The sequence below is a fragment of the Rhinopithecus roxellana genome, chromosome 13 (assembly GCF_007565055.1).
Source record: "Rhinopithecus roxellana isolate Shanxi Qingling chromosome 13, ASM756505v1, whole genome shotgun sequence".
Lineage (NCBI taxonomy): Eukaryota > Metazoa > Chordata > Mammalia > Primates > Cercopithecidae > Rhinopithecus > Rhinopithecus roxellana.
Window position 1 is genome coordinate 91,630,631 of NC_044561.1, and position 19,307 is coordinate 91,649,937.

General features: G+C 40.6%; 1 long non-coding RNA gene and 1 pseudogene across 1 annotated transcript in view; one reads left to right on the forward strand and one right to left on the reverse strand.

The window, feature by feature from the left end:
* The window catches only part of LOC104655762, a 61,234-nt gene that overhangs the window by 24,662 nt on the left and 17,265 nt on the right, over nucleotides 1–19,307 (forward strand). The gene's annotated exons all lie outside the window — the stretch shown is intronic.
* On the reverse strand, nucleotides 7,928–8,151 carry LOC115892912 (annotated as a pseudogene).

Consider the following 19,307-nt stretch of genomic DNA (forward strand, 5'->3'; position numbering starts at 1 on the left):
ATTTGTGTTGGCCAAAAGATTGCAACAGAAATGATGGTGAACTAGTCTAAGCACAACCTTCAGGTGGTCTTGACGCCTGCGCAGTCACTATGCCCAGGCTAGCCTGTTGAAGGTGAGGTGCCACATGGAGCAGAGGTGGGCTACCATAGACTAGCCAGCCCCGACCCACCCACAGCTGACTAGAGAAGCATGAGTGAGCAGTGCGAGACCAGAAGAACCACCACCCCACTGAGCCCAGCCAAAATTGTCAATCCATAGAATGCTGGGCTAATCACTAAGTTTAGGAGTGTTTTTCTTCAATGCCAAAAAACTGACCAATAAAGATGTCATACATGTAAAGTCGCCACCATTTACTGTGTATCTGTTTTGCATAAATGTTGAGGCGAGTAGTATTTAATCTTGTACTCCAATTTGAACCACAAAAAGTTGCCTAAATATCAACATAAATCCTGTAGCTTGCTGGTGGATACTACTGAGTTTTGTCTGGCCATGTGATTTGTGTTGGCCAACAGATTGCAACAGAAATGATGGTGAACTAGTCTAGGCATAGCCTTCAGGTGGTCTTGAAACCTGCTCAGTCACTATGCCCAGGCTAGTCTGTTGAAGGTGAGGTGCCACAGACAGCAGAGATGATTGATGTTTATTGATTCAGCAAACATCTCCAGAAGAGCACTGAGAAGTTGCCAGGACATAATTCTTATCTGCAAGAAATCATGGACCTGTGGGTAAGACAGCTCCATAAATAGATACATGACAATCCAATATGATACATGTTGACACAGAGCTGTGGAAGCACAAAGCTGTCAAAGAAGAGGGTGTGATTTACTTTGCTTGGAGAAATTGAGGGTGGCTTTTCAGAGCTGTTTCCTGGGTAAGAGGAGTGAAATTTCAAATAGCGTAAATGACATGTGCAAAGGTGACTCGGTTCTAAAAAAAAGAAACTGATGGGTTTAGGACATAATAAGGCTGGAATCAAGGAAATTTAGGAGCCTCTTCAACCTCCAGGGTAATGAGCTCCTCACTTTTCCCTGTGTTTATCTCAGCCTTCAGGGTAGTAACTGCATTCTTCAGATATTAATTCTCTGAATTACCTCAACTTTAGAATTGGCAATAACCTTGAAACTGCTAATATCTGGTTTTAGCTCAGTGCCCCCTTTGTGCTCTTTCTGCTTTCTAATCTGGTTGCAAAAGTTTCCTTTATTAAATCCTCTCTGACGATACTTAGTGTAGATTCTCTTTTCCTAACTAGAGCTTGACTGATCTAGTTTTCCAGGGAAATGATTCTGAGACTTACAGGATAATCAGGAGGACAGTTTTGAACAAGAAGTAGTAGGGAGAATAGGAGACTGAAAGAAATGGAAACCAGGACACTAATGGGATTTTGTCCAGGATAGAGTCCAAGAGAACCTCAACCAAAGCGGGGGATGAGAGAGGACATTCACTCCGGCCCCCAATGAAGAAGCCATCTTTGATCCTTTTTTTTTCTCTTTCAACACCCTCCATGTGCTCTCCCTCCTCCCCACACATGATTGCATTAGCAGGTACTGTCAGCTCTCCATACAGGAATGTTCCAAATCTGACAATGCTTCATCACATCTGCTGCAGCAATTCTAGTCTAAGCCAATACCATTCCTAGGCTTGTTGGCCACAATAGCCTCCTACTTTCTCCTGTTCTCACTCTTGTTTCCCATATAAATCCATTATCCAGACAGCAGCCAGAGTCATTCTTGGAAAAAAAGATAATTCATACCATATTGCTCCCTGCTTAAAACTCTGAGTGATTCCCCTGGTAACAGAGATAAAATGGAAGGCTGCCCATGCACTGGCTTTGCCTGCTTCTTTGGAGTCATCCTATACCTCTCTCTTTCTTTGCCATTGTCCTCCATCCCCACTGATTTTCCTCCTCAGAGGAGCCATGCCCTCCTCTGAGTCTTTTCCCCCCTGCCTAGAACTCTCTCCTATTCTGTATCCTATGGCTATTTTATTGTATACATCTCTTCAGCATGTGTATATTTGATGTCAATAGGATGCTTTCTTAATGTTTTAAAGAAATTAACTTCTGTTTGTTTTCATCACTCTGGTCTCAGTTCAGACATCATCCATTCAGAGGGGCCTGTCTTCTCTTTCCTTTCTGATGTAGATTCCACTTACCTTGTCAGACGCCATATATCACTGTTTAATTTCTTTCATAGCATATATCTGAATAATCCCATCTCCTTTCCCAATTTCCTTCCTTCCTCCCTCTCTCCTCCCTTTTCTTTCCTGCTTCCTTCCTTCCTTTCTCTTTTCTTCCTTGTTTCTTTTTTCCTTTCCTGTTCTTTTTTTTTCCCTGGCTTTTCTCACTATCGTGTAATCTGCACATAAACACCCCAAGGACAGCGACCTAGTACACACTCGACAAGAAGTTTCTGAAGGGATGAGTGAACAGTTTGAAGAGACATTTTTGAGGTAGATTCTACAGGCTCTGGCAACTATTTCAGTGTAGGATAAAGGAGATCAGAGGGTAACTTCTAGATATCTTGTTAAGATCAGTCAGCTCATGGTGATTGATAGATGACAGTACTATCAACCAGATCAGGACTATCTTTAGAAGAGTACATTTTGGAGAGAAAAAGATGAAATTGATTTAGGACTATTGGAATCTAATATACTCTCCAAAATAGCTGGGAGAGGTCCTCTGCAAAGTGAAAATTTGGATCTAGACCTCAGGGAAGCGGAGAAGGCTGGAGACAAAAGCATTCATCATCATTGTGATAGACAAACATCTATGCAAGTCTTTATAACTTGGCAATCTGTTATAGCATGTACATTTATAAATATAAACAATCAATTATAAATGTATTCATAAGATATTTGCATGCAAACATATTTTGTAAATATAATTGTAAAAGAGTTTTACATTTCAGGACAATAGAAAGAGAGCTTAGTCCAAATAGGAAAAAAAAATAGGTTTTTCTTTTTATTTTAGAGATTTTATAATCCTTTTAGAAGCATATTACTTTGAGGCTAATTCCAGGATATATTTATGCCGGCATTCTGACATTTGGTATTGTAATAAACAGTTTGCATTTTTGTTACTTTGGTTTTATGTCCATTTCTTGGACCTTCTGAGAATCTGTAGTTTTAAGTCAGGGACGATTGAGTGGAATTAGTTCAGCAATCCTACTTGTCTCCTTTGATTTTCCTGCCAAATAAATCTTACCAGATAATATGCAAATTGATTTAAAGTCCAAAGTGATACATGTTCTATTTGAATGTTGTCATGGTAGAGAAAAAAGGCCTCCCTCTGTTTTGAACTTGAGTGTTAGAGAAAGAGACATTTTTTATTTCACTGTTTGGAGAGGACATTGGGGTGAAATAATCACAGCTACCCTTAAGCGAGCCACTTTATCACAGGTCTTTAACGCATTTTGATATTTCTAATGCAACATAGTTTTTTTGCTAATAAACTTGTTACAAGGAGTTACCACCTGACAGGTGTCAACAGTCAGGTAAGAACCCTTCAGCGTGTGTACGTTCAGTGTCAATAGGTTGTGTTCTTAATGTTTTAAAGAGGTTAACTTTTTTTTAGTACACTGAATATTTTTCTTGAAATATATTTTTATAACTAATTTATTTGAAAACTCCAATTTTCTACATTGAATTCAGCAAGTGTTTACTTTCTGTATGTTAAACAATGCACTGAGTATAGCAGGAGGTAGAAAGGAAAATGACACCTAGACCTCAGCCTGCTAGACCGAAAATACAAGTGTCTGAGTCACCACAATACAAGGTATGCTACAAACGCATTATAATTACCACACTTATGTTATCTCCATGAATGCTGGATTTATTCAGCAATTGTAGAAGTATTATTACTCAGAAAAGGAAGGAGGAAGAGAAAAAATAACATTGCAATTAAGAACACACGCTGTACATCCAGATTTTCTAAGCTTGGAGTTTGGCGTGTTAATCAAAGTATCATCTTTGCTGTACCAAAGATTCCTGAAGTTCCAGGAACTCAGCACGGTGTGATTTCACCCACATGCCACTGCTCAGTGTGAGTAAGGAGGATCTCCTGACTTTCTCTGCTCAAAGAGGTGACTCAGAGGTCCAGTCTCCTTTCATGGTATGGCTTCTGCATCTTGGGGCCATTTGCTTCGAGAGAGAGAGAGAGAGAGCATGCATAAAAAACCATGCTGCAGAAAGCAGGGGTTAGGCCAGATAAGTGACCTTCATCACTTCTGGCCACATTCCATTGGCCAGAATCAGTCACGTGATTGACGAAGGGCAGTTGGAAATAAAATCTTCCTGTGGCAACTGGAAGGGAAATTGAACAATTTAGTTAAACATGGCATCATCTTTATCATACCTGGTTCTACCATTTGTTAACATATAAGATACAAAATTTTCTGTTGCAGTTTTCTCATCCATAAAATGGAGATAGTAACAGTACCAAATCTGATCACCTAGGATTGTTATGAAGATTAAGTGAGGTAGTATATGTAAAATGCTTAAAAGAATGCCTGGCACCATATACACCATGGAATACTATGAAGCCATAAAAAAGGATGAGTTCATGTCTTTTGAAGGGACATGGATGAAGCTGGAAACCATCATTCTCAGCAAACTATTGCAAGGACAGAAAACCAAACACTGCATGCTCTCACTCATAGGTGGGAATTGAACAACGAAAACACTTGGACACAGGGCGGGGAACATCACACGTCGGGGCCTGTCGTGGAGTGGTGGGAGGGGGGAGGGATAGCATTAGGAGATATACCTAATGTAAATGATGAATTAATGGGTGCAGCAAACCAACATGACACATGTGTACATATGTAACAAACCTGCACATTGAGCACATGTGCCATAGAACTTAAAGTATAAAAAAAAAAATAAGGGTGCCTGACACATAGTACTACTGAAGTGAGCTGTTCCTACTTTATATGTAAATAAAATTACTAGAAAGGAGATATGATGGTCCACAGGATTTCAGGGTAGAATGAGATCATCTCTATGGTGGGGGATATGTGGTAGGCATAATGGTCCCTCAAAGATATCCACATCCTAAATCATGTAGCCCATGAATATGTTATGTGACATGGCAAAAGAGGTTTTGCAGATGTGATTAAGGCTATAGGCCTTGAGATGGGGAGCTTATGCGGAATTATCTGGGTGGGCTTAATCTAACAGAGAACATTCCCAGCTGGAGGCAGATAGGATGCAACAGTGAGGAAGTCAAAGAGAACTGAGGCTTCTGAACAACTGGATTTGATGATAGAGGGTTCAGGGACCTCAGTACTACAACTGGAAGGAAATGAATTCTACCAACCAATCAAAGGAGCTTTAAAGTAGATTTATCCCCAAGAGACAAGAGCTAGTCTGGGCAACAACTTTTCCATTTGTCTTCTGTGAGATCCCAAGCAGAGGACCAAGCCAACCAAGCCTGCCTGAATTTCTAACATACAAAATTGTGAGATAAATATGTGTTGTTTTAAGCCACTAAGTTTCTAGTAATTTGTTATGGCAGCAATAGGACACTAATAAAAGAGAGAATCAATAAAGTATTCATGATAGAAAAGACACTTGAACAGAGATTTGATTGACAGGCTAGGTTTTCCTACTTAAATAAAGTGGGAGGACATTCCAGATAAAAGAAAAGTTTTGAGCAGAGGAACAGGGAAGGTAGGGCAGGAATTTGTCAGAGTTGAGTTCCATGTGATATTAGGAACTTATGTGCAATAATTAAAAATTGGTAGCTTGGGCCGGGCGTGGTGGCTCAAGCCTGTAATCCCAGCACTTTGGGAGGCTGAGGTGGGTGGTTCATGAGGCCAAAAGATCAAGACCATCCTGGCCAACATGGTGAAACCCTGTCTCTACTAAAAATACAAAAGCTAGCTAGGCGTGGTGGCATGTACTTATAGTCCCAGCTACTCGGGAGGCTGAGGCAGGAGAATTGCTTGAATGCAGAAGGCGGAGGTTGCAGTGAGCCGAGATGGTGCCACTGCACTCCAACCTGGTGACAGAGCAAGACTCTGTCTCAAAAAAAAAAAAAAAAAAAAAAAAGTAGCTAGCTTGGAGTTATGGTATGGAAGGCTTTAAATTCCAGGCCAAGGAGTCTTTTCTAAATTCCACAGCAAACGAATGAATAACTATTGCTTGATTTTGACTGGAGAAGTGGTGTGATCAGGGACATGCATTCAGAGGTTGTCTGACAGTACACTAGATGGAAGAGGCACAATGGCTAGGAGAATTGCTTATGCCATAAGGAGTGAACCAAGATAGTAACTTTGGGAATGGAAAGGTGGGCACTCAGGAGAGACTGTCACTCAAAAGAGACTGTCTAAGGTTTAGTTCTCTAGAAGCAGGCCCTAAGGTGAGCCTACGTGGGCAGGTAATTTATCAGAGCATTGCTCCCAAGAGAAGTCAGTAAGGGAGTAGAGCAAGCAGGACATGGAAGGAGGAGAGGCCAAGCAAGACTGTGCTTTCAGGGCAAATGCCAGCCTCAGCTTGGTCACACACGGAGCTCTGGAGCACAAATTACAGTTCAGTGTTTGTTTGTTTTGAGAAGAGATTTCAATTATTCAGTGCTTTTAGTTTTTAAGTAAGGGATACAGAAATATAAGCCATGGCTTCTTCCCAGAGTTTACAATCTGGACAGAGAACATGAAAGACACTGATTAACAGAGGCAAGTAATTTCAGGAGATAAATATACACAGATGTGTTTTGCAAAATATAGGTACTTATACAAATATATAAGTAAATACTGATTGCATGGTGGTTTGGTTTTATCTGAAAGGGCTTTGAGAAAATAAGAAATGCCATTAATGGATAAAACTAGCAGTCTACCTAGCCAGACATGCTTTCCAGCAGCACCAATGGACACTGCAGGGAGAACAGGGGTAACTGTCAGATAATTTTTTAATTTACAGATTTATCCAACATTTGAAAATACCATGAAGAATCTGAGGGATGCCAGTAATCAGTGAATGGGATATCTACATGTCCATAACATCTATAGGCTAAAACCACTCAGAATGCTTTTCGCTGAGGGTTTATGTTTAATAAGCCCTCCTGGTGGTTCTGCTGCAGGTTCAAGTCTGAGAAGCACAAAATTAAATGAGATGGCATTTAAGATGCAGCATAATGTAATGATTAGGGACACAGGCATTGGAGCCAGACTACTTGGTCCATGAGCAAGTTCTATAACATGAAATGTTAATAACACTGTAACACTCCTATGTCTGGCTTCTGGCTTCCTCTTTTTTTGACAGAGTCTTGCTCTGTCGCCCAGGTTGGAGTGCAGTGGCATGATCTCTGTTCACTGCAACTTCTACCTCCCAGGTTCAAGCAATTCTCATGTCTTAGCCTTCCAAGTAGCTGAGATTGTAGCCCCCCCACTCCCACACACCATGCCTGGCTAATTTTTTGTATTTTTATTAGAGACAGGGTTTCGCCATATTGGTCAGGCTGGTCTCGAACTCCTGACCTCAGGTGATCCACCCTCCTTGGCCTCCCAAAGTGCTGGGATTACAGGTGTGACCTACCATGCCCAGCCCTGGCTTCCTCTTTTTTTGCCTTTCAATCTCATACCTTCAATCATTTGTGTCAGTCACAGGACACATATAAGTACTTGGGAGGAGATAAACTTTGACAGTAAAGCAAAAATCAGAGTTAAAGTCAAATGTTTAACCAATCATATCCAATTATAAGCTTCTCAATGAAGAGATTTAGATTTATAGAGCCAAATATTCTGTACTCCTGAGAAATCTCAGCTTTTCATTCTGTAAATATTTTCATGCTGCACGTAGCTGCCACTAACTAAATAAGTATACATATTTTAGTGTTGATTTATTACTCAAAGATTTGAATTAGGAGATTGAAATAAAACATTTGTATCTATGTATTTTTTAAAAAATCCATGCATGAGAAAGGAGCCAAGTGTCAGTTTATAATAAGGGGAACGTTCTCATGGAGGTGCTGTAAGGTTAAGTCTGTCCACTTCATTTCTTGTTCTTTGGCAGATTCTGGGTGCCAACATTGTCTTGTTCAGGTTTAGGAAGCTCATTCAGTGGAACTGCAACGTCCTCCTATGGCAGCCTATCTTCTCACCAAGCATTGTCAATCAAATCCAAGATTCTTCCGTCTCTTTGTACCTCACTGTTCATTTTCCTGGAGCTTTAACCTTGTCAGATCTGCACCTGCTGCACCACTGTGCCAGCTTCCTCTGGACCGTATCCTCAGCATCACATGACTCACACACTCTTCTCCCAGATCCCTGCATGTAGGTGAACTCATTTGCTCACATCGAGGGAAAGTCTGGAGAAGACCTTATTTCTTTTCTTTTTTTCATTTATTTATTTATTATTTATTTATTTATTTATTTATTTTAAACAGAGTCTTGGTCTGTCACCCAGGCTGGTGTGCAGTGGTACGATCTCAGCTCACTGCAACCTCCGCTGTCCGCGTTCATGCTGTGTTTCATTAAATAGAGATAGGATTACAGAAAGAATTTTAAAAATTCTTGAGTTGGGACGTTCGATAATTGAAATGAAATATTGACTGGAGAGGCTCAACAGCAAAACTGACCTGGCAGAAGCATCAGTGAACATGAAAATTGGCCAATTGAGATTATCCAGGTTGAGAAACACAGTTTGGCAGTTCCTCAAAACTCAAACACACAGTTTTTATATGACATAACAATTCCACTCCTAGGTATAAACCCAAGTGAATTGAAAACATATGTCCACATGAAAATGTGTACATAAATGTTTATTGCACCACCAAAAGTGGAAACAACCCAAATGTCCACCAATTTATAAATTGACTTTTTCAATGTGATATATCCACACAAATGGAATATTATTCAAATATAAAAAAAAGTAAGTAACGACACTGCCACCATATTGATCAACCATATGCTTAAAAGCACTGTGCCCGCTGGGTGCAGTGGCTCACGTCTGCAATCCCAGCACTTAGGGAGGCCGAGGCAGGCGGATCACGAGGTCAGGAGATCCAGACCATCCTGGCTAACACGGTGAAACTCCGTCTCTACTAAAAATACAAAGAATTAGTCAGGCGTGATGGTGGACTCCTGTAGTCCCAGCTACTTGGGAGGTTTCGCCATATTGGCCAGGCTGGTCTCGAACTCCTGACCTCAGGTGATCCACCCTTCTCGGCCTCCCAAAGTGCTGGGATTACAGGCATGAGCCACCATGTCCAGCCCTAGCTTCCTCTTTTTTTTTTTTGCCTTTCCATCTCATACCTTCAATCATTTGTATCACAGGACACATATGAGTACTTGGGAGGAGATAAACTGGAGGGCAGTGGCACAATCTTGGCTCACTGCAACCTCTGCCTTCTGAGTTCAAGCAATTCTCCTGCCTCAGCCTCCCAAGTAGTTGGGACTACAGGCACGCACCACCATGCCCAGCTAATTTTTCTATTTTTTAGTAGAGATGGGGTTTCCACCATGTTGGCCAGGCTGGTCTCCAACTCCTGACCTCAAATGATCCACCCACCTCAGATGGGGATCTCTCCCACAGTGTTGGGATTACAAGCATGAGCCACTGTGCCTGGCCTGAAGACTTGGTTTCTACTAAGAGTGAGGGGGCAGTAGGTGGAATGAATGTAATGATGATAGAGGCTGGACATAACCTTTCTTTGATTTTGTTTGAAGTTGAGACAACTGGACTTTTATCCTTCAGTACCAGTTAGTCATTGACTATAGGCAACCCAGGGTGATACATATTTCCAAGCATTGGGAGGAAAGAATGCTGAGTCTCAGAGGCAGCTCTCAGGTTGAAACTATGGAAGCATAGCAGGCAGAATCAAAGAGATGGGCACAGAGCCAGTAAAGGGCCTCAGGACCTGGGAGCTCACCAACATCATCCGCTTCCGAGGTGGTGCAGCTTGAGTGCAGGGCAGCTTGTGGGGTATGAAGATGAGGGTGATGGAAAGGAAGTGAGGGCAGCACCAATCCCTGTGCCCTTGATCTTGGGGGAATAGTCAAGCAAAGAATGATAAGGAAGGTGTTGGGGTCAGTTTTGGATAGAAAATGTACAAAACCGTATTTTCCGTGAATCCATTATTGAGAACATCAGAGCTCAGCTCAACTTTCGAGGGAGGCAAAGGCCCTAAAACTTTGTAAGTTGTATGAACTCAGAGCCCCTGTAATGGTGGGGCTCCATTTCCCACCTTGGTGCATTAATTTCTTTTCATTTTCCAGAAATGTCTACCTAATTTTTACACATGAGGGTGATCAAAGTGAAACACTTTTTAAATGCTCTTAGTTACTCTGAGGAACCATAACTGGATGGCAATATTTTATTGTTACTAACGAGGAAAGTGGAACTAGATATTGATCACATTAGTATATTGTTCAAGTTAAACAAGAATGAACAAGAAACTGTTATACATTTTATCTGGCCTCCAGGGTTAGTCTAAATGAAAAATATTACTTCTGTCTGTTAAAATATATGCAAAGGCAATCTTTAGTGACAAACTAAATTTTGATAGGTGAAGGAAAAACAGGCACTTGAAGAAAACAACAAGTATTTTCTAATCTAATATAACTACTTGAATCTTAACTCTTGGGCGATGTTCTAATTTCGCTTTAACTTAGCACAATTCCTGTTTGCTCATTGTTGTCAGGAAACTATTCTAGACCTTGTGGGAGATGGAGAATTTGAAAGCCTTGACTCCATGGACTGTTCTTAAAAGTTTTTTTGTCTGAAATAAAAGTAGATATTTAAATATTCACAGCGTCATTAAGCTACGAGATCTTGGGCAAATCATTTCCCTGCTTTATGCAAAATGCACTGATTTCCACCTACCATATGCCGAGCACTGTGCAGATAATGTGATCTTTAAGCCCCCCCTTTAAAATGAGGAAGTAATAGCATCTTCCGTGCAGGAGTTCTGTGAAGATGAAATGACTGCTCCTCTAAGTGTGGTCACTGGACCAGCAGCTTCTGCAAAATCTGGACACTTGTAGAAATGCAGATTCGTAGCTTCATCCCAGACCTGCTGAGTCAACATCCATAAGGATGGGGTCCTGGAATATGTTTAATAAGCTTCCCTGGTGATTCTGATGCTGGTTCAAGTCTTAAAAGCAGCAAATTAAATGAAATAGCATTTAAGATGCAGCATAGTGTAATGATTGGGAACATAGGCACTGGAGCCAGGCTACTTCCCTCATGGGCAAGTTCTATAACCTTGGGACCTTCCCTGAACCTCAGTGTCTCTGTTTCCTCATCTGTAGTATGGCAGATAGTAACACAGGAGGTATGTGAGCATTTAGAACAGAGTTTGGTGCTTGTACCTTTGGTATCATGCTCAAGAAACTTTACCTGTCATCATGGTTAAAGTGCTTACCTTGGTAAAAACTGGCAATTTTCGGGTGGATGGGGTTGATTAATACAGAACATTAGGAGATATACCTAATATAAATGATGAGTTAATGGGTGCAGCACACCAACATGGCACATATATACATATGTAACAAACCTGCACGTTGTGCACATGTACCCTAGAACATAAACTATAGTAAAATAAATAAATAAAAACAAACAATGGGGAAAAAATACAGGATGTTAAGAGCTTCAGTTCAAATGCAGACTGTAAGGCCTGAGGCAAAATATCTAAGTGCTCAGTCTCTGCATCTCTAAAATGGACTGATACTAGCAACTATCTTCTGGAGCTCTTGTAAGAATGTCAAGGTGCCTGGGACGCAAGAAAAAATGTAATGACCAGTACTATTAGCCATTACATTTGTAGTGGAGGAAAAATAATTTTCCCTCTACCCTTCTGAGTTCTTAGCTGTGGGCCCCTAAAACAAAAGACAAATTAACAACAACAGCAAAACAGGTTTTGAACGTTTATTTCATATATACACGGAACATACCCAGGTATTGAGTAACTCTCATGAGATGGCTTAGAACGTCAGTCTATATGACATCTTCAACGAAGAATAATACATTTTTAAAGAAGTGACAAGACAGAAGAAAAGGACCTTGAGTCTCTAACAGTGGCAGATTGTGGGAAGGCAAATATATGGGAAGTGAGTGGTAGGTAAAGACCAACTAGTAAAGTTTGTTCTGTAGACTCCTCTGGTGCCACCTCCAGGCTGGTAAGCATCTATGGTTGTCTTTGGGGATCAAACTTTGTCTTTCCTGGTAGAAAGGGGAGGAAGTACACTTTTGTAAATTTATGTCCTGCTTTTAAGCAGATAAGGGGAGTGAAGAGAGCTTTCCTTGTATCTTCTTTTTCTTGATTGCCTTTGGCTCAAAATAATCCTTATGCCAAAGTGGCATATTCCGGCCTACACAGTAATGATATAAAGTTATGATTGCTAAATACAGCCTGTGTAATGGAGCTTTAGGCGGGCCCAAAGGCCGCTGTATCTCTTAGAGGGAGAGGCAACAAGGTACTGGGGGAGTATCCAAGTCATTTGGTTTGAGCCCCCTCACTCAGAAATCTGAGAATTACCTGGTCTGTCTGTTGTTCCCCACTTGAGCTTTTGCTCAATGACTACAAAATATCAGCAAAAAAGTTACTATGAGAAAAGCACAATTCTGCATTAAATGTCTACAGGCAGGATGGTAGAAATGACATACCATGACCCTGCAACACCCCCTCTCACCATCCCCTTTCTGTCTCCTTCCTGCTTTTTCCCTTCCCTTCCCTTCCCTTCCCTTCCCTTCCCTTCCCTTCCCTTTCCTTCCCTTCCCTCCTTCCTTCTTCCCTACTTTCCTCCCTCCCCCCGCCCTTCCTCCTTTCTTTTCTTCTTGTCTTTTAAAATAAGAATATATATTAAGGGCCTACAATGTATCAGGCATTGTGCCAGATAGGTGGTTCATTGGTGAGCAAGACAAGAAACAATTTCTGACCTTATGTTGCTCACTGAATAGTTGGGAATTTAGACCTTCATTCATTCATTCATCCATCCATCCATCCATCCATCCATCCATCCATCCATCCATCCATCCTTTCATTTCCTTCAAAAATACTTATTGAATATCTATATGTTCCAGGCACTGTTTTGGCATATATAAGGCTGACACACAAATGAATATAAAATTTTGAATGGAACATATACAACAAAAAGAGATCAGTGATATTAGGAGACTTTATAATAGGATTATAATCAAAAGAACAGTTTGGAATAGTTGTTTGTTTTCTTTCTTGTCTTGTTTTCCCCTTAACTCTCTAGTAAACAATAACACACATACAAAGGAATATACAAAAAAATAAAAGTGCAATTCAAAGAATTTTCACAAGGAAACATACCCATGTTACCAACACTCAGATCAGCCAGCAGAACATTATCATATTCACAGAGGCCCTCCTCATAGCCCCCTCCAAGTCACCACCCTCTAAAAGTAGCAAACATCCTGAATTCTAACACCACAGACTAGTTTTGCTTATTTTCAAACTTCATAAAAATGGACTCATGCAGTCTAAACTCTTGCATCTGTTTTTCCAACTCAATGTTATATTTGTGGGACTGATTCATGATGTTTTGCTGTAGCTGTAGGTTATTCATGCTCATTGCTGGGGAGCATCCTGTTGTATGAATATACCACAATTTATTTTTTCCATTCTACTTCTGTTGGAAATTTGAGTAGTTTCCAATTTAGGGCTATTATGAATAATGCTGCTATAAATACTCTATTATAGGATGGGATGTGGTGGCTCATGCCTATAACCCCAGTGCTTTTGGAGGGTGAGATGAAAGGACTGCTTGAGGCCAGGAGTTCAAAAGAAGCCTGGCCAATAAAGTGAGGCCCCATCTTTACAAAAGAAAAATTAAAAATTAGCCAGACATGATGGAAGATGCCTGTACTCTAGCTTCTTGAAAAGTGGAGGAGAGAAGATCTCTTGAGCCTGGGAGTTCTAGGCTGCAGTGAGCCATGATTGTGCCACTGCACTCCAGCCTGTGTGGCACAGTAAGATGCTAAAAAAATTATATTATACACCTTTGGTAAAGAAATATATACATTTCTATTAAATATGTACTACCTAGGGATAAGAGTGCTGAGTCATGGTGGGTTACAAATGTTGAACTTTCATGGTTAGTGCTAGCTTTCCAAAGTGGTTGTACCAATGTCCACGCCCACCATTAGTGAGTGGACGTTTCAGTCAGCAATGGTTCCTAACCAGAGGCATTTCTGTGTTCATCCATGGCCTTCTCAGCACTAGGAGTTAACCTCCTAGTTGTAGCTAGGATAACCTTGCATTTGATCTTACTGGGCATGAAGAGTTTTGAGAGGAGAACTCAGAAGATGACAGTCTTTCCTCCAACTAGAATTACTTGGAATTTAAAGGCAGAGTGAGAAAAGTGTTATGGTCAAAGCAGACTTTCCAAAGCAATAATAACATTTCACATTAACACATATAGTGAGGTGACAATTTCTTTTACAATTTTCTGTTTCTATTACTCTTTACCATTGGAATGTCTAACCATGTTTTGAACGACAGAAATAAAGCATCTTCTACAGTGCTCTCTGGTAGCACCTGTATTTCTAATAGAGAAGATGGATGGGCTGTTTTGAAAGTTGTTCAGTTGTTATTTAAAATACTGCAGGAGAGTTCAGCAATTTTCCAGCAACCTGAAAAATAAAAGTCATGCTTTGTTGGTTGCTTGGCACTATACCTTAAATGACCTTGTGAATAAACATAAAAGTAAGTAAATTCTAAAAGTAATCTGCAAATGACCCCCAAAAATATAACCTTAGCTGTTGTCTTGCAGACTCTCATCACTAAGCAAAGTGAAAAAATGTCTCATTCAACAAAATCCAGTCTTTTGGTCCCAGGATCCTCAAATATAAGGGAAAGAAATGAATCTTAACACTAAGGTCTGGGGCCAGATGTGGTGGCTCATTCCTGTAATCCCAGCACTTTGGGAGACTGAGATGGAAGGATCACTTGAACCCAGGTGTTCGAATCTGCAGTGAACTATGATTGTACCATTGCACCACTGCACTCCAGTCTATGCAACATAGTGAGACCTCATCTCTTAAAAAAAATAAAATTTTAAAAAGTTAAAAAAAAATAGGACCAAAGTCATGGAAAATTCAGGATGAATAACCAAGAAAGAAGCGGCTGTATGTCCATGTCATAGGAGATCTGTGCAACCCCAGTTTCTATGAAATAGAAAACATAGAAAAGAAATCAACCAGCAAGAATAAAAGAAACGAGAAGTTGAGGAACCAAACACAGTTAGGCATGTCAATTGGTATATCAATCACTATGGGCTAGGCTACTCTGGGTAACAAATGGACTCCATATCTCAGTGGCTTACATGAATGTTTCTTTCTTGTTAATGCTTTGTGCCTTGTGCCTGCTTGCTGTAGCTCTGTCCTACATCTTCTGTACTCCGGGTGCAGACTGACAGACCAGCTTCAATCTGTCTATTAGTTATTTCTTGCCACATTAATCCTATAATTCCAAACCACCACAAAACTTCAGCAGCACTCAGCAATAAACACTTATTTTTTTCTCATGAGTCTACATGCCAGCTGTACAGTTCTACTGATCCGGGCCTGGCTCAGCTGAGCTCAACTTGGCTCACTCACCTATTTGGGGATTAACTGGCATAGGCTGGTCTAGGATGACCACAGCTAAGACAATGAATCCCTGGTCCACTGGTCTCTCCTCTTTCAGCTAACCCGTACTGAATTACATGATGGTATCAGGATTCCAAAACAGCGAATGGAAAAGTGTAAACCCTCCTGCAAATTAGTTAACAAAAAGGCACATTACTGCTTCTACCACATTCTATGGACCAAATCATGTCTCAGGCTAGCCCAGTTTCTAGGGACAGGGATCTCCATATTTTGTGAGGGTTGCTATAAAATCATATTACAAAGGGAGAAGTGAGAAGTGAGTCATTTTTGCAATCAATGTTCTAAAACCTGGAACATTGCTGGTCATGATGGCAAAGGAAAAGTAAGCACATCACTTCTCTCACATTTCTTTGTTAGAGCAAGTCATGTGGCCAAGCCAGGTGCCAACTGAGTAGGCAAATAGAATGCTCTCTCACAGATGGGCAGTGAATATTTGTAAAAATAGTACAATCTTTCCCAAAAGTTAAAGAGAGAGGGGAACATGTAGGTTTCTTTTAGTATGTTGATGTCTGGGATAGACATTGTCCTGGCATGAGGATGATTCCTGGATGTCAGACAAGACATGAGAAAGTTGATAACACACTTTCATTTTTCCAAAATTCTGTCCCTTGAAATCCCTTTAGCATATAGGCACCCCTCACTGGCATAACCACTAGTTCAATTAATACAACCTATTATCCACCTGGCCCTTGGAAGCGACAGGCATATACCTGTTCCTTATATGGCAAATGGCAAAATGAACTCAAAAAGAACACTTAAAATAGGTAATTTTTCAAAACTCGGTTTCCCATCCAGTCAAGGTTAGTTGGTACCAATCCAAGCTCACAAACTCGAGCACGTAAGAATTCAGTTGTCTTTATTTTCTGCAACTCCTCTAGTTAATTTCTATTATAAGACCCTATGCCCCAATAAAGTATAACTTAATTTCAGTTAATTTAGGGTCTCCACATGTTTGCCCAGGGCTGGATGTTTAGCTCTGAGGTATTCACTGTGTCATGGTTTGCATAGCATGGGATCAGGGGTATGGATTCCTCTGTCACATTGATCTTTGTGAGCCATCCTTCACATGGCTGTCAGTCTTTGGTCCTACAGATTACTGGTGCATAATCCTAAAGTTCTGTTGCAAGATCCCAGATGAGGGTCTTTCTCGCATTGTCATGCCATCCTGGTCTGCAGGAGACCTACGCCACGTGGGGTTGAAGGCAGACACTTGGTCAAGTTGATGAAGACCAACTGGCTAGATGCAATCTGCTTCTATTTCTAACCCACAGTCTTCCTGACTACTTGGAATTTCACCAAAGGAGGCTTAACCCTTACTTCATTCTTCCAAAGCTATCCTGGTTTTCAATCAATCTTGTCCCAAGGAGGTGTGCCTAAGGTCTTATGGTTTTCCTTTCTTAGGGAGCCACCCCCATGCCCATTCTTCTCCCCAAGTCCCTTATTTTGTTTGAGGGGTGGGTAAGCCAGTAAACTTTGCTTTTCCAAATCTTACCTTCTCAAAAATCTATTTTATTATCTGTGTATATGAGCTTGCTTTCTTCCCAGAGGGCCTAACCTTTTACAACTCAAAAGCTGGAAAACAGTTGTTATTCCTCTCCTTTTAGTGTATCTTCCATTTTTTGAGGCAATGGACATAAACATGACATCACCAGAATAGGGGTGAGAGGAGAAGACAGGAATCAACAGGAAGTAGAAGGAATGAAAAGGACAGAAGTGAAAATGATTGTTGCTGTGTTGGGAAATGTTTAACGACCTGCTCGCAAACAAACAAACAAAAAAGATAAAAGCCTTGATTTGTAGTGTTTACTAATTCCTGTGGTGTAAACACTCCCACCATGGCTGGTTTCAATTACCTATGTGACATCACCGATGTGAAAACACAGAATTGAGAAAAGATAGGTGGGAGGGCACGTTATGTAGTGTTTTCACCATATGGATGCAAAAGACATAACTAATAGCAAGACCATGCAGAATAACTAATGTAGTGAAATAATTACAAAGTGATAAATTATGTTGAACTTTGTTTTAATATAATATATTTAATGGCAAGTTTATGTAATTTAATTTTTAATAATGGTTTTGTTTAACTGGCTCAGAAAACATTTGAAAAGTTCATAATAGGCTCTTAGCACTTCAAAATTGTTAATATGTTAAATACAATTGTTAATATATTGTGACTATTTTTTGACACAAAGGAAAATAGACTTTTCTTGCTCAGGATGTGAAATGGGTCATTTAGCAATTATGAGTGCTCTGGATGTCTCTGAGCCCTACTTCCCATTCTTTCAGACTCACCTATGATACGACTGTTTGCATCAAGCTCATGCCACTTATTTTCATCTTTCGATGTATGCCCAAGCCTGTTTGGGCCTAACTTGGAAGCATGCGGGTTGTCTGCACCCACTGAGGCAACCTTTACCTAATTGGGAAAGAAGGTGATGGATCATTATTTCCCTCCACTGATCTTCATTTACAACAAGCTTCGTTTACAACTCCATAATGGATTGTTGGATTGAATTTCCTCCTATCCCCGTTACGTTCTCTGTTGCCCTCACTCCTGATCTTTGAGAGAACTTCCCGATAAACTACTTGTACCAAAGGCTTGTCACAGGCTCTGCTTTCAAGAGCACTCACAATTAAGACACTGACTCCATCTGGTCTTGCACCACTATCCTAGAAGGCTTATGTGATCCAAGGATACCTGCAGTAATTTGGAGCACGCATGTGTGATTTTTTACTCAGAAACATTATGATATGTAGACAAGACATTTAGAAACTCTAGAAATGAAACAGACCAAAAGCATTGATTTGGGCACTCTCTGTTACTGAGAAAAGTCTGTCTCTCCACAGGCCTTGAGACTACAAATAATCTAGGAATAGATTTCACTTGAGGTCATTCATGATGATCTGATTTCACAAATGTATATTAGACAGATGTGACAGATTGTAGTTTCAAACTGACTATAAGAAGGTCTCTCATCTCACATGTTCTTGTTACAATGTGAGTTTGACTATCCTGCCATCAAAAAGTGGTGGTCCTAGCTCATTTGGACTTCTATAACAAAATGTCATAAACTGGGTAGCTTATAAACAACAGAAATTTACTTTTTACAGTTATGAAGGCTGAGAAGTCCAAGATGAAGGCACCAATAAATTCAATGTCTGGTGAGATTCTATTTCCTGATTCCTACACGGTGGCTTCTCTCTGTCTTCTCACATGGTGGAAGGGGCAAGGCAGCTCTCTGGGACCTCTTTTGTAAGGGCACTGTTCCCAAGCCCTCATGATCTGATCATCCCCACAAAGCCCCACTTCCTAACACCATCACATTGGTAATTAGGTTTCAACCTATGAATTTGAAGGGGACACAAATATTCTGACCTAGCCCATGGCAAGTGGGGTCTATGTTTTGTCCCCTTAATCTGGGCAGGCTTCTGACTGTGTTAGAAGAAACTCTATGGATTTCTGAAGCTGTTTTATAAAAGACCACATAGACCTGATTCTCAGGACAGCTTCTGAGATTCCTAAGCCACCATTTGAACAATTCAGCTGCCTTGAGGCCACCATGCCATGTTGTGAGGAAGCCCAATCTAGTCCATGTGGAAAGAGAACATGGAAAGGTCCTGAAACTACTTAGAGAGGGAGAGAGAGAGAGAGAGAAAGAGACAGAAAGAGTGAGCAAGAGAGAGAAAGAGAG